This window comes from Lethenteron reissneri, chromosome 15 (genome assembly GCF_015708825.2).
Source record: "Lethenteron reissneri isolate LAM-NWPU_2019-01 chromosome 15, ASM1570882v1, whole genome shotgun sequence".
NCBI lineage: Eukaryota > Metazoa > Chordata > Hyperoartia > Petromyzontiformes > Petromyzontidae > Lethenteron > Lethenteron reissneri.
In genome coordinates, this window is record NC_083793.1 from 5,513,054 (window position 1) to 5,527,793 (window position 14,740).

The 14,740-nt window shown below is 46.0% G+C and overlaps 1 pseudogene; it reads right to left on the reverse strand.

The window, feature by feature from the left end:
- Positions 1-14,740, reverse strand: part of LOC133342622 (semaphorin-3A-like) — a 66,795-nt pseudogene that overhangs the window by 9,332 nt on the left and 42,723 nt on the right.

Sequence of the window (14,740 nt, forward strand, 5' to 3'; positions counted from 1 at the left end):
CTTCAGAAAAATGTTAAATGGGACTATCGTTTTTAATGGGAAAATAACGGATAATACACTGTAACGTGATGATAAATGTATGTTAATAGCTTTAAAAAGTCAAAGAGTCTCCACTTCTTCTCGGTTCTTTCGGTATAGTCACGTAGAAGGAAATAATAAAATAATGAAAATAAAACATAATAAAATAATTCTCACGACGTTTCGGCCACAACGCAAGTAGCCGGCTGCTTGCGTTGTGGCCGAAACGTGAGAATTATTTTATGATGTTTTATTTGTATTATTTTATTATGTTTTATTTTTATTATTTTATTATGTTTTATTTGTATTTTTTTATTATGTTTTATTTTTGTTATTTTATTATGTTTTATTTTTATTATTTAATTATGTTTTATTTTTTATATTTTATTATTTCCTTCTACGTGACTATACCGAAAGAACCGAGAAGATGCAGTCACGAAAGCTTTAAATCGAAAAGATTCTCCACTTGTTCACCATCATTGTCAACACGTGTCTGGAATCTTCACCAGGTGGTCTCCAGAGCCTGGAGGCACATTTCCTGTAATATTGTTGCAAATTCTCAGAAGTGTTAATCAACAAAATTTCTAAGCAGCCTGTATGTGGCTGACCACCAATTGCCATGAATCACCGAGCACCTGGTGCGGACGAGGACGCCGCCATACCTTAAACACCTGCACTTCCTCCAGCGTCACCTCCTCCAGGTCCTGCCACGTCTGCTTGGGCACCAGCACGACCTTCAGGACCGTGCCCACGTCTGGGTGGTAGGGAGGTGAGAGTCAGAGAGGATGTAACAATAGTTTTTTTTTACCCTTTCTAGCGATAAAACAGGTGTCGTACGATGTTAAAACACCAAACAGAATTCTTTTTCAAGGAATCAGCTCTGGTGTGGACCAATCAGTTTCAAAGGCAATGCATATATTACCAGAGCAGGTTTTCGTTTGCATGTTCACCACAAGTACGTGTTGTTAATACAGACAGGATTCTTGTTTTATTGCCAGAAAGGGTAAAACCTATTCTAGTATTTTATTACTGGCAATAAAGGTCCCATAGTCAAAGGGGATGTTCGTTTCCTGCTCGGCAAGTCGAGACAAACTGCACACAACTTGCGTAGGCCCAGGTGCCCCACCACTTTGATATGAAGGGGGTGAGACACTCTGTGTATACTCAATTCAATATCTCCACTTCACTACATTAGTACTATCCATACCGAATGACAAGCGCTCCATTGCTATTTTCTTCCGTGGTTATTTCAGTTCTAGTTTTTAAACGTGACGTGCGAATTGTAAAGATAAATCAAACTTTAAATGAACCAAACTTTTATTTTAATTGCGGCACGCAACTGGCAGTAAGACACAATGATAGCGAGGGCTTTATTACCTAATGACCCTAGAGGATTGAGCATGAAACATTATCAGAGGACTACAGTATTTAATTTAATAATACTATGGCAATACCAATATTTGCACCTGTGTTGTTCCCGTAATGTAACAAACCACCTCTAAAGGCAGTCCTCTTAGGCTAGGGGACCCCCGATCTGTAGCGTACCCCCATGCGGTGCAAAGTGAGCAAAAGCACTGGCCTACAAAAGTGGGCATTTACCTGCTACAACAAAAGTGTCAGATATTTTTTTTGGGAGGTCCCTTCTCAAAGTTGGGAGGCTCGCCGGCTCCGCATGACCCTGAAGCTGCCGTTCGCCGCCGGGCGCTGCCGGGCTAACGTGCGTGCGAGCGTCATACCGGTGCCGATGAACATGACGTCGTAGGCGCCGTCGTCGGCCTCTACGTGGTCGACGGCGATGCGGGTGAGGCGGTAGGGCACGTTGGTGCGCACCACGATGGGCTGCCCGCTCGACGGGTGCACGGGCGAGAACATGAGCGGGTGGCTCCGCACGAAGCTCAGCACCTCGTCGGGGTACTCGTGCGTCGACGCGAAGCCGCCGAACGTCTTGCTCGGGCACTGGCGGTTCGGGGCGGAGGGGTTGGTGGGCGTGAGGTGGATGGCAGTGGGTGCCAATGAGTTTGTGGCCACGGTCACGCGGTCTGCAATCTCCATCTTCCAAGTATTTTTTTTTAGGTATGTATGTTTTTTTATACTGTGTGTAATTACGTGTAGTTTTTGCTGTACTCGTATCTCAATTTAGTTTCAATTGCACAGTCTGCATGATTACGCGAGATGAAAATACTCATACTGAATTGTCATCCCACGTTGGAGAATGGCCCACAAAAGTAGATTATATAGAATTCCTCTGTATTCTTTACGGTTTCATTATGCATTCCATTAACCTGTGAGTGATATTAACAGAGCAGAGTTTTATACGGGTGATACGATGCGGGTATTGTGCGCATTAGCAATGGATATTCATGGACGAATCAACACATTAATACGTAGCGAGAACTGAGAGTTTTTGATTGAATTGAAATTTTACTCTATTTTTGCCTTTTTCATACCAGTTTGTCTCGTTTGTTTTGCATTGCCCTTCTTGTCGACCAATCTTTACATGCATTTAATGAGCTCCCATTGCCCCTAGTGAGCACAGTGAGCTTGATGTGGAGATGGCTGCTCGAGCAGCCGGTGAACGCGATAGCAGGTGCGGTATAAAGATGAATTATTGCTGGTGATGAGCGTAGGATGGGGGTGACTCACTGTGCCGGGTCGGGGATAGGGCACCTTGCCCTGATACTGCACCCACTGGTAGTTGGGACCCTCCTTGTGGGCAAACGGTCCCAGGAAAGAGCGTCTGATGTCGGCCATGGTGTACTGGCATATCGCCGAGCCCTGGAAAATGGGACTGGGAAGCACACACGTGGGTTTGACATCGAAACAGATTCTAGTTGTGCCTGCTGCATTTATTTATAATGGTTTTTCTAAGAAGCGAACCTGTGGGCACATACACACCCAAGCCTCAAGCCTCCTGACGAATTATCCTTTACATTACCAATAATTTTGGTTGTGTTTGAGTCTCCATGAGGGTATACTTTCACACTTTTCTCTACCGCTGCTCACCGTGCAAATGCCTCGCCACAGTACATCGCAAACGTGGGCGAAAAAATGTTCACCTAAATAATTACAGAGCACGGTCCCTTGATGAGGGAGGGATAATTGTCTGAATAACACAACTTATGATGTCCGGGACGCGAGCCGAGCAGAGCCAACAGCTGGCACATGGAATTTGAGAGCGGCCAACTGGCCGGGAGGGGGTGGGGGGGTGCCCCCCCAATGATGCGATCGAAATTAGGGGTTTATTAGTAATAATTCGGCATTTTGCGACCCCCACTGCCACTGTGTAGCATAATATTACTGTGCCAGGGACTCTATGAGATGATAGAACAATAGTCTGAGTTCCATAATTGGCAATAAGTAACGGCAAAGCAGTTATAAGTGACTCACAGAATTGTGCGCAGTTGCGTATACAGTACACCACTTCCCTGAAGGCATCAACACCTTCAGCGAGCGCGATGCCGATCACACAACGCGGTTGGAATTCGACCCTCGATCGATGGCTGTGCCATTGCCGCACATGCGTCGAATAAAAAGCAAGGGACAAGTCCTTACTTACTAACAACTCCTCTATCATTTTTCATTGCTGGAGGGGTTGCCCCCCCTACCTCAAAATCCTGGCTCTGCAATTGCCCAAGGGCTGATCCCTATTAACCGACTCGGGTGTATTGGTGGGTCTCAGCTTTCCCCTCCCGAGCCAGCTGGAAGGAAGTGGCATGAGTATTAAGTACTTTATTTATAAGCAGGTAATAGCCCACTGAGCCTAAACATCTGTTTTCCAAGGGAGAACTGGGTTAGAAGCATGTACAACATAATGACAATTATGCAAAGTATAACATTTAAGAAAGCTTGGGTACATTTGTCAATAATTCTAATAAATCGAGTTTAATATAAGAACCTTTAATTTTAATTGGTCTGGGTAAAATGAATTTTATGTAAAAAAATGTATCAAAAGACTGCAATAAATATTGTCCAGGTGATGTGACACTACAGATTCAAAGAACGGAGAACTGCTCGTTCAAGGCACGTTGTGCCTGCTGGCTTGAGCTGGGACAAGGATCTATGTAAACGCAGGGAATCTTGTAAGTGGCGGAAAAAGATGCTCACCTCGAAGTTGTAAAGACCCCGTAGAAGATGGGGTTTTTGGGATCTCGCGTTGGCATCATGAAGATATCCTCTGCGCAGAAAGAAAAAAAACACCGAATGTTAAATCATCAACCCAAGCAGTGCATCTCGTGCATGTATGTTGAACGTTATTGGAACCTCATTTGCCAGTAAAAAGTGCGCCTTTTGGCGTCATCTGGTCTAACACCATGTGAGACTAGGCTCTAAGGAAAGCTGTCTCGTGTGTGGACCAATCAACTTCAAGGACAGTGCATACATTATCAGAGTGGTGTTTTTTTGTATGCATTATGACTGCAGGTATTGTGGTCAATGCAAACATGACTCCTTGTAAAAAAGGTGTCAGTTTTGTTGCCAGATATGTCGAACGTCTTTCGCACCGTACGTAGCCAACCGTGCAAATCAAAGGTGCGGGGATGTGTGGGGAAGGACAATATGGGACATAGGGAGAACTCTTTCATTTGGATAAATTACTTGGGCAAAGGATATACTTGCTCACGCCAATCGCCGTGCTAGGCACACGGAATTGACGAACGCACACGCCATCAATCACTGGCTCATGTCGGTGGAGAGATGCTGACTCCTGACCCTGATGACTGTACAGTATATTTGGATAATTGTTTTTTTACCCTTCTATCTGGCAACAAAACTGACACCTTTTTTACAAGGAGTCATGTTTGCATAGACCACAATACCTGCAGTCATAAAGCAAACAAAAACATAACTCTGATAATGTGCACTGTCAATGACAGTGCATACATAATAAGATAAAAGGGTAAAAAACCAATTATCATATTTTTACTGGCAAATGAGGTTCCAATGGAGTATATTTGGAGTTTGCATGTCTCTCTCCCAGTGGTCGTGTGGATTTGTCTCCAGTTGCTGTAGTTTTTCACCTCCAAATTTAGCATCAACAATCGGGTTTAGAGTATTTGGCTGACCCTATAAATTCCCACGCGATCAGCCACTTCGTTGAGTCGCCATTGGTGTTGGGCAAGTCGCTTCTGGGGATAAAAAAAGAGCTCTATAGCTCAGTGGGCCTCACCTGGTAGAATAAAATATAATTTTAGTTTAGTTTAGATTGTGAAGTTGCCGGGGAGCAACTGCACGGTTACTCACGCAGCTCATCAATGCATGTACATTTGGAGTTTGCTTGTCTCTCTCCCAGTGGCCATGTGGATTTTTCTGTGCCTGCTCCTGTTTTTCACCTCACATTTAAAATCAACGTGCCTTTTTAGAGTAGCTTGCTGCTACTATAAATTCCCACGTGATTAGCCACTTCGTTGAGCCGTCAAAAACAAAAGAGCTCTATGGCTCAGTGGGCTTTGACCTGGTAAAAATAAAAACAAAAACCAATATATATCGTTTTAGTTTAGACTGTGGAAGTTGCACGACTACTCACGCAGCTCGTTGAATTGAGTGTCCACCCCCTCGCCGCCGCCAGGCACCGAGCACATGAGCCGGGCCTTCAGGAAGGTCGTCCACTTGTTCACGAGACTACGCTGGCCGCCCATGTCGTTCTGCAGAAGCAACGGGGGTCGCGAGGAATACGAACGGAGGGGTCAAAAGGTCGGCGGGCCGGCTGGCAGTTCGCTCGCGCACGCAACAGCTCCCTCTCGTGCGGCACATTGGGAACGGCGTCGGCATTCATGCATTGCCCGTTGCGGGGTGGAGAGGGCTCAGCAAGCGTGGCGCGCTCAGTGGTTAGCCCAGCTGCCGCTACGAGCCCGGTGACCCGAGTTACATTCGCGCACGCGTCCAACAATATTTGAACTGGCTCCGGGCGTCCCCTAGCTCTGCTCAGTCGTTAAATGAGTGCGGCATGTGTACGGCACGGATGCAAGTTGAACTTGTTTCGCACCGCACACACACCTGTCAACCCCTTATCAGTGCCCCTACCTTATAACAGACCAATTCAGACCTTGTTGGTCACCACGTGCTCTTATAAATCGCAACGTTCATCCTATAACGTCCCATCACAAGGTAGAAACACAAAATAGACAAAAAAAATTGCCCGTATTGAAACGGCTGTACGCCGTACGACCCTGAAAACTCAATTTCCCCGTACAAGATTACGGGGTAAACCGTGTGGGCTGACAGGCTATGCGAAGCGCCGTGGTGATGTGGTGGTGGTTGGGTGGGTGGGCAGCTCACGCGGCACAGCTGAGCGATGCGCGAGTACGTGGCTTTGCCGGCGAACTCGCCCTCCAGCGCCGTCTCGCGCAGGAAGAAGTACACCTTGTCGTCGTCGGAGTTGTCGCTCTCGGGCACCCAGAACGCCGCCACGAACTTGGGCTCTGCGACGGACAACGTTCCACCGCCCGCCCGGTGTTGAGCCGAGCAGTTTCGGTGGTGGCCACCCGCCGATGCACGTGTCGCCCGTTGTTTAAAAATATACGGAGGACAACTTACTTTTGGCCACAAAATGAGACCTTTTTTGCCGGTAGATGCTCAACACGAGCTATAAATGCTCCGATACGTGCATTGTCTTTGTGCTGTTCGCCCTTTGGCGTTGTTCTCTGCTCTGACACTGGTGGTGAGACTCGGCCATGAAGATGGCTGTCTCTGGTTTAGGCCAAACAGTTTCAAAGACAATTCCATAGATTGTCAGATAATGTTTGTTTGCATGTTCACCACAAGCACACGTGCTTAATGCAGACTCGATGCCTTGCAAATGGTATCTATTTGGTGTTTAAACACCTTAACACCTGATTTAAAGCTTTCGTGACTGCAGTGATTCATATTCTTGGTTCTTTCGGTAAAGTCACATAGATTGCTTGCATTGCGATCGAAACGTCGTGATATTTTTATTTCTATCTACTTATAACATATGACCAGGGCGGTGACCACTGTGAACTTATAACATATGACCAGGGCGGTGACCACTGTGAACTTATAACATATGACCAGGGCGTTGACCATTGTGAACTTATAACATATGACCAGGGCGGTGACCACTGTGAACTTATAACATATGACCAGGGCGTTGACCACTGTGAACTTATAACATATGACCAGGGCGTTGACCACTGTGAACTTATAACATATGACCAGGGCGGTGACCCTTGTGAACTTGCCGTTGAGCCAGCGTGAGTTGTCCTGCTCGGTGCGCACCGAGTGCCGGCTTCCCAGGCTCCGGATGATCGCGAAGTCCCGGCTCATGAAGTCGGTCGCCATTCCGCTGAACAGCTCTCCCTCTACATTTGGTAAGATCGCCCCCCCGCCCCCCGTCTTTGTTAGTATCAATGTGGTACGATCGCTCACCTCGTGAGTGTAAATCGCGGGTTGTCTCCACGTAACTCGGGATTCCTTCCCGCGTGAAAGATATCCCCGGTGGTGAGAATAAATGGCCACGCACCTTAATCGATGCCCCTCCTGAATGAGCCTTTTGACTCGGTGATTATTCTTTGGATAATAAAATCACATTGCTAAAAGTTGGTCATTATGTTCCCATTTTCCTGACCGATTAATTTGCCTTAAAAAATATTCCGACCGCAGGTATTGTGGTCAATGCAAACATGACTCCTTGTAAAAAAAAGGCGTCAGTTTTGTTGCCAGATAAAAGGGTAAAAAAACAATTGTCATATTTTGCTACTGGCAAAGGAGGTTCCAATGGTGTTAAAAATATATTTTGGTATTTTTGATAGTCATGGGCTCTTATTGTGTCGTTTTGTACGTGGTGAGTGAGTTTTCATCCGCCGTCTGCTGTTTTCCCAATGCTATAATTCCTTTATTTTTATTTAGTTTTATCACTTTCCGTCCTTTTCTAGTTTACGAGCATGTTTGTAAAGAGCCTTGAGGCCCCGTGGCATTCCGGCGCTATATAAATGCAAATCATTATTGTTGTCGAATATAACCAAAATAAACATTGCACGCGTGTGCATAATAGAAATGATGACCTGCGGTGGAATTACCAAACTCCATTGCATACACCGCGCCTTGTTGAATGAATGCGAACCAGTGAGGCATTACCATCACGGCATGTGTGCCTCAGTCCCAGTGCAATCTTATTCAGCCTTTAACAATAGCCAGCCTTGCGTCTTGGGAAAATGTGTTTTTTTTATATATAATAATTGTGGTTGAAATACAATAAATCGAGCTTGTGTTTCTATATCATTTGAATGCAACTGCATCTCAAGTTCGTTCTGTATTATTTGTCCGATGTATAACGCGCACGATTTGGGCGTAGGGAGTCGCTCATGCACGTCAGTGGCGTCAGTGGCGTGAAACACAAGGAGAGAGAGGCAGTCTAAACCAACTAAACTTTTCATTTCTTATCTTACCAGGTAAGGTCCATTGAGCTATGTAACTTTTTTTTTTAGAAGCGATCTGGCCACAAGAGATAGCTCAACGAAGTGCCTTGTCACGTGAATATTTCTAGTAGCCAAATACTCACTATTTCAATAGCCGCAATACATGTGAATATGAGAAGGTGGCAGTTCCTTAAAGAGCCCCATGCGGCTGCGAAGATGCAGGTTGCCGACCGCTGCTCTAAACCATCGTAGGCAGTGGAAACCCGGAAGGTCTTGGAGCATGGAACTTGAACAGTTGGCAGGGAGATGGCTGGGAGACTATGGGGCAACAGAGGAGATGCAGGGCAGAGACTCACCCACGAGGATGGAGGCGATGGGGATCGTGGGGTCAAACGGACTTTTCCACTTTCCTCCCTCCCCGTGGTTGATGTCCATGTGAAACTCCCGGTCCTGGATTGAAATAAAACACACGTGGTAACGTCACGACTGGGTTTGAGATTGGTAGCTGTGCTCATCTCCTTACTTACAGCCATGAACCATCGGTGGAAATTCCACGTTGCTAACTTTCCATAGCACAGCCGCTCCTGAATTCCACCAAACATTCTCAGAGGTGAAAGGCTGAGTCGATCCCCGACTGAGATTTTTTTCATTCCCAACCTGATTGTGAACCGCGCCCTATACCGCTGTACCAGACCGGTAAATAGGGGATGCAACATAGAACCTTGAGCTTGAAGTGTAATGATTAATGCCTCGAGCTACTCAGCCTCACGTCTCAACTTCGTAACAATTATCTCTTCCAGAGGTGCAAGTGTTAAGGCTCCACTGTTGCGGTAGTATTGTCTGTCCTTTTATGTTATTTGCTCTGTTTTATTCACCTAAAGGTACATATTTATGTATTTTGAACTACGTAGCCAACCGTGCTAATCTGAGGTGCGGGGAAGGGTGCATCCATCCATTGTTATGATGCATCGATCCATTGTTATAAATTGATTCCTATTGTTACGACACGTGTAATTGTAATGTGTATGCTGTTGTTACAATTAGGCTCAATGCATGAACAAAACAGCACTGTTAAACTGCACAAAGGAGAGAGCCAAAATGAGAAACAATATAAACAAGACGGTAAAAACGAAACAATAAAAGTTTAAATTATGATTGAATCGCGGCTCTGAATCGTGACAATCCATCAAATAGCTTGAGTGATTTATTGTTTCATGCTTATACATTCACACATATATAGCACAATGTATACATTGTGAATGCACTGGTATATACATGAATCGATGCACATTACCACTAAGTTATTTTAATCGATTAATCACTCCACGATTAATTACTTTAAATTTTGTATTATTAGTAGTAGTAGTATTGCACACCGCCTGCAATGGATGTATGCGTGGCGAGAGATATTCGCGTTAGATGCACATTGGTTGTACTGCGTATAATATTCCAGTAGGTGGCAGACGTGGACCAGTGTGTATACTCAGCAGAGGTTGCAACCGGGTACCCGATACCCGTACCCTACCCGGCCGGGTACGGGTACCCGTTTGCGACCCTGGTGCGGCCGGGTACGGGTACGGGTAGGCCGTGAGTCACTGGTGAGCAGCCGTTTGTCACTCATTTCGGGTAGGGTACGGGTAGGGTATGGCTACCCATACCCTGCTGGCCCGTACCCAGCAGTGCTGGGTACGGGTACCCGTTTGCAACCCCGGTGCGGCCGGGTACGGGTACGGGTAAGGAATCAAAACCCGTTTGCGACCTCTGATACTCAGTGGGATTCTCCGCTGCTGTGGTCGATGTTAACTTGGGTCGAAATGTCAGTTTCTCAACTCCTCCTGAACCACCTGTGCCCACCTCTTTTGTTATTACCAATCCATACGGAAGAGTTGCCGAGGTGCAATTGTTAGCAAACGGAGCTCGCGATCAAGAGGCCCGTTTCTATATATTCAATCTCCTTGCATTTTTGAAACATTGGGCAAAATGTCTTAAATCCCCCAGTTTTGTGTCTGCCCAGCAGTGAGAACCTTGGTACACCACAGACTCTTGGCAGGTCACCACGTGATGGGAGGGGGTCACGTGTGACTACTCCCACCTCCTCCAATATGTCTGGTCACCATGGACGAGTAGGCCAAATACTCTGTGGATGGGGAGGCTCTTGGGAGTGTTTCACAATGGAGCCCCTTCGGCGAGAAGTGGTGTGCCCAAGTAATTGCAGGGCTGCACCTTTACCTTTTGATGCAAATCAACCAACCTTAAGGTTGGTAATCGTAGACGGTGATATATTGGCGAATTGGGAGGGCTAGTGTTGAGAAACACTGGCCTAGGACACTCACCGTTTTTGCATTTCGTCCGAAGTGACTGTTGAGACTTAACTGGCTTCCCGAATTAAGTTTTTTTGAAAATTATTTTATTTGTCTATATTTCTTCTTTCTTTCTCTCTCTCCCAATGACATGTTTCCATTCATAATTGCTGCTCACTGCAGTTAGAGAACGACCACTGGAAGACCGAGCACTCTTCAATTGCCTCATGCACACCGAGTAGTGCCCCTTCTGACGTGCCCTGCATTGGAGGCCATTCGCTGCACAGCAATCAAACCAGATTCTGTGAACTCCGGTCATCCTCACAGTCACCGCATCGCGCGCTTTCAGAAGCGCTTCTGCGACCGTCTGGAATGCTCTTCCTTACGATATTAGGAAGCCACTGGAGCTATGCACTTTAAAATAATTTAGATTGAAAACTCATTTAGTTAGAATTGCCTTTTGTGTTTAGTTTGTTTTCCTTCCCCTCCCACACACCTCCGATTAGCAGGGTTGGCTACATACGCTGTGAAAGAATATCAACATACACACATACATTTGTTTTAGTCCTGACAGCTACCCTTGATAACTCTGTTCAATCACAGATGGTACTCTGGATTCCAATTTAGGATCTAACAGTTCCACTGGCTCAGTGCTTTGCCAACTTATTAGCCACCTAACCACGAGGCTACCCTAACAATGAACCTTACCTTACCATTTGTACGATCACAGAATAATACCTCATTAGTGGGACACTGCTATATATAACTGCATATTTAACAACAAGTAAAATGTAAATAATAAAAGGCAACTCAATTGTTTCTACGTTGGAGAAGGCTTCTCAAAAATTGCACAGGACAGCCACGTAAAGAAAAAACTAAACTTTTGCCGAAAAGCTACAGCTGTTTGTTATTCGCGGTTACGACAGCCACCCTCTTTCTTGGTACCAGAAGCATTTTACTCTGCTTTGGAAGAATGAGTTGGGGCTCAAGCCAATATTGTTCATTGTGTCCGTGAACTGGCCTTCCGCCTGCACAAGTAAAAGGGGCTCCTCCACCGCATGTGCTGGGCCCCCGTTTGGTGTGGCCGGTGTGGGCCTCCTTCAAATAGCCCAGCACGAGATGAGAAACAGCATTGCGATGTGGAGACCCAAACACATTCCTCCAGAGACCAATTAGCACGGGACACGAATTGCTCTCCAAAGTTTCGCGAGATAGGGCTCCTATCTCGAATGGGAAGTGATGCAGCTGTGTGTGTATCTGCCGTGCTGGGTTGTAATGTGGGCCAAGGTGGAATGGGACACAATGATATATGAGCTAGTAATGAGCAAAAAACATCAATGAACAACGGGTAAACCCATTACAGATGCATTCATTATTTGGATATTAAACTCATTATTCTCACAAAGATATTTAAAGGCCAGGAACATATTTCATTTGACGAACATTTGCTGTACATGAGAAGAAATAAATATTGTAAGGTCGGTCAATTCAAACGCTTTTTAAATATAAGATTTAAACTTAGCATACTAAAATTAACTTTTTCAGCCCTTGCCAATCGACTGCTGGATGAAGGGCCTCCTCGTGCCTTTGCTGCCATGGTGGTTGTTTGACCATACTTCGTCATGCCAGTCAGTACGGGATGGTAAATGGGTGTGAGGATTCATAACGGGTTCAGAGGTCACTTGGTCACCAGTGGGTTAGCCGTGACGGGCGATCCAACTCGGGTCGTGGATTTCATAGCACAAAGCACGAACCACCCCCCCCCCCCCCCACTAACATCACTCTTAACGCTTTGTGAAATTACATTTCCAAATTTAATACTGGTATGTTAGGGGCAGGAAAAAGGAAGGAATGCATGACACACATTTGTGAGAAGTCAGAATGAGGCTGCAAGTGGAAGACGTTGGGTGGGGGGGGGGTGGAGGTGGTGGAGGGAGCTTGTGACTCAGGGAAGGGCGTCTCTTTTGCATTCGGTTCATTCACCACCACAGGAAACGACATTCACCACCGCCGCTACAACTACGGTTGCCACCTGTCCTGGTTTTTCTCTCGCATTGTCCTCTACGCGAGGCAGCTGTCCTGGGTAATCCGTATGTCTGCGCAGGACATTAAAAAGCCCGTGCCAAAAAACTACATATTTCTACGCTACTCGCTTCGATGCATTTATATGAAGTCCTCCTCTCTCGTGATAGCGTGGGGTAGTCTTTTCTTCCCGTTACACGTCCCCAGTTTTTTATGTGCCTCACAGATGACAGCCCAGCCACATCTTTCCAAAATTAACCGAGCACGCATGCCCCAGGCTCAACACCTGAACTCCCCCCGCTACCCCCACCACCCAACCTCCACAAAACAAAAATAAAAAATAAAAACTGCCACGCAAGCTGCAGACGTCCGCTGCTGGAGATCGACACCCCGTGTCGCAGCGGCAAGCAACGTCGGCGATCGGGTGACAGGCAGGCGCGGGGGAAGGGTGGGGGGGGGCATCATCGCTGAAGACATCTCCGCGGACAGACATACCTGTGGCCGGGCCCTGCGGCCCACTCCCACGTAGTTGCAGACGGGATGGAACGCGCCCGTGCCGCACGCCAGCAGGTGCGACTGGTTGTAGTGGTGCAGAACCTTCGCGTAGTTGCCACACTCCGTCTGCAACGCACGGCCGTCACCCGCGGTCAGCCGCCGAAGCGACGGGTTTGTTTTTTTTGTTTGTTTTTTCACGTCGTTCTTCCAAGAATCGTTCACTTCGATTATTATTTATACGATGCCGCGCTCGCGTGTTCCGTGTTTTGCATCCATGGAATAAACAATGGAAAAAATGGGAGCGCTTGACAGATCATGCCAAAAAGCCTCGCTGATTCTCAAGACTTTATCGGGCGAGTTCTGCAATGGGGATGTGTAGCCAATTCCATTAATGAGTGTCTGCCTTTCTCTTAACGTAACCAGAATATCGAGATAACCCACACAAAATGCGAACATAATAAAAATAATAATAATCCCCATTGTTTATCCAGGAATAGCCTGAGATTTAAGGCGCTTTTTCAGAATGGTCCTCTATTGGCATGTTTGGACAAGTTCATTCATGCGTGGCATGTGGGAGCAAACCATAGAACCCAGAGACAACCCTTGCATCTAAGGAGGCAGCACAATGCTGACCACCTGCTAGTCACACGCCTGCAACACGCTGTGACCCCCGTGGTAACCTATCAAAGTAATAACCAGGCTCAAACCTTGCTGAAATTTTGAGTTCCTGGAGGATTGTAACCATTGAATGGTGATCTGTCGAGAGACAAGTGCCCTATATGACTTTATAAATCCTGACATTCCGTGTAATACATCCAAATCGCTGTCACAAGAAGGTTAAAAACATAATTTTGACCGTTAATCAGAATATAGTGGAGGAAATCCGATGAGCTACACATCCGATGTCCACAGATGTCCAGCCATCTTTTTTACTTTTCACAAACGTTTACAAAAGTCAGTGGGCTCGGACAGGACGCGTCCCTTATCGAGACGATAGCTGGTGGTCAAGAATAACTAAAGGGTGGGGACCGTGCACGAGCAGTGCGTCTGCCGTGGAGATGGAGCGGTGACATCTGCTCTTGTGCATCTGCTTGACGGATAACACTGGTCAACAAAAATATCACTGGTCAACAATAAAAACATTTTTTTCTGGCCTGGACTTTTGCAGCTGTTTTAGACTAATTTCAGGGTGCCGATTCCAAATCTGATCTCAGATTTGCTCTATCACATCTCATTTTTATGCTATCGGCATACCCCGTTTTCATTGATTTTACCCGAAATTAACTCTGTCACTTATGATTGCAAGTTGTTGCGAGTCAGTGACTTCTTTAGTGTTAAAACACGGTGCTGTATTTTTAGGATAGTGTGTTTATAATATAATTTTATGTAGATATCCACATTTATTTAATATTTTTCTTCTGCAGTTTTTATTGAAAATGCAATATTTGATATCTCAAAAACCTGATGTGATAGACAAAAACTGATGCCAGATTTGGAATCAGCACCTTAAAACCGTTGGAATACCTCATGCCA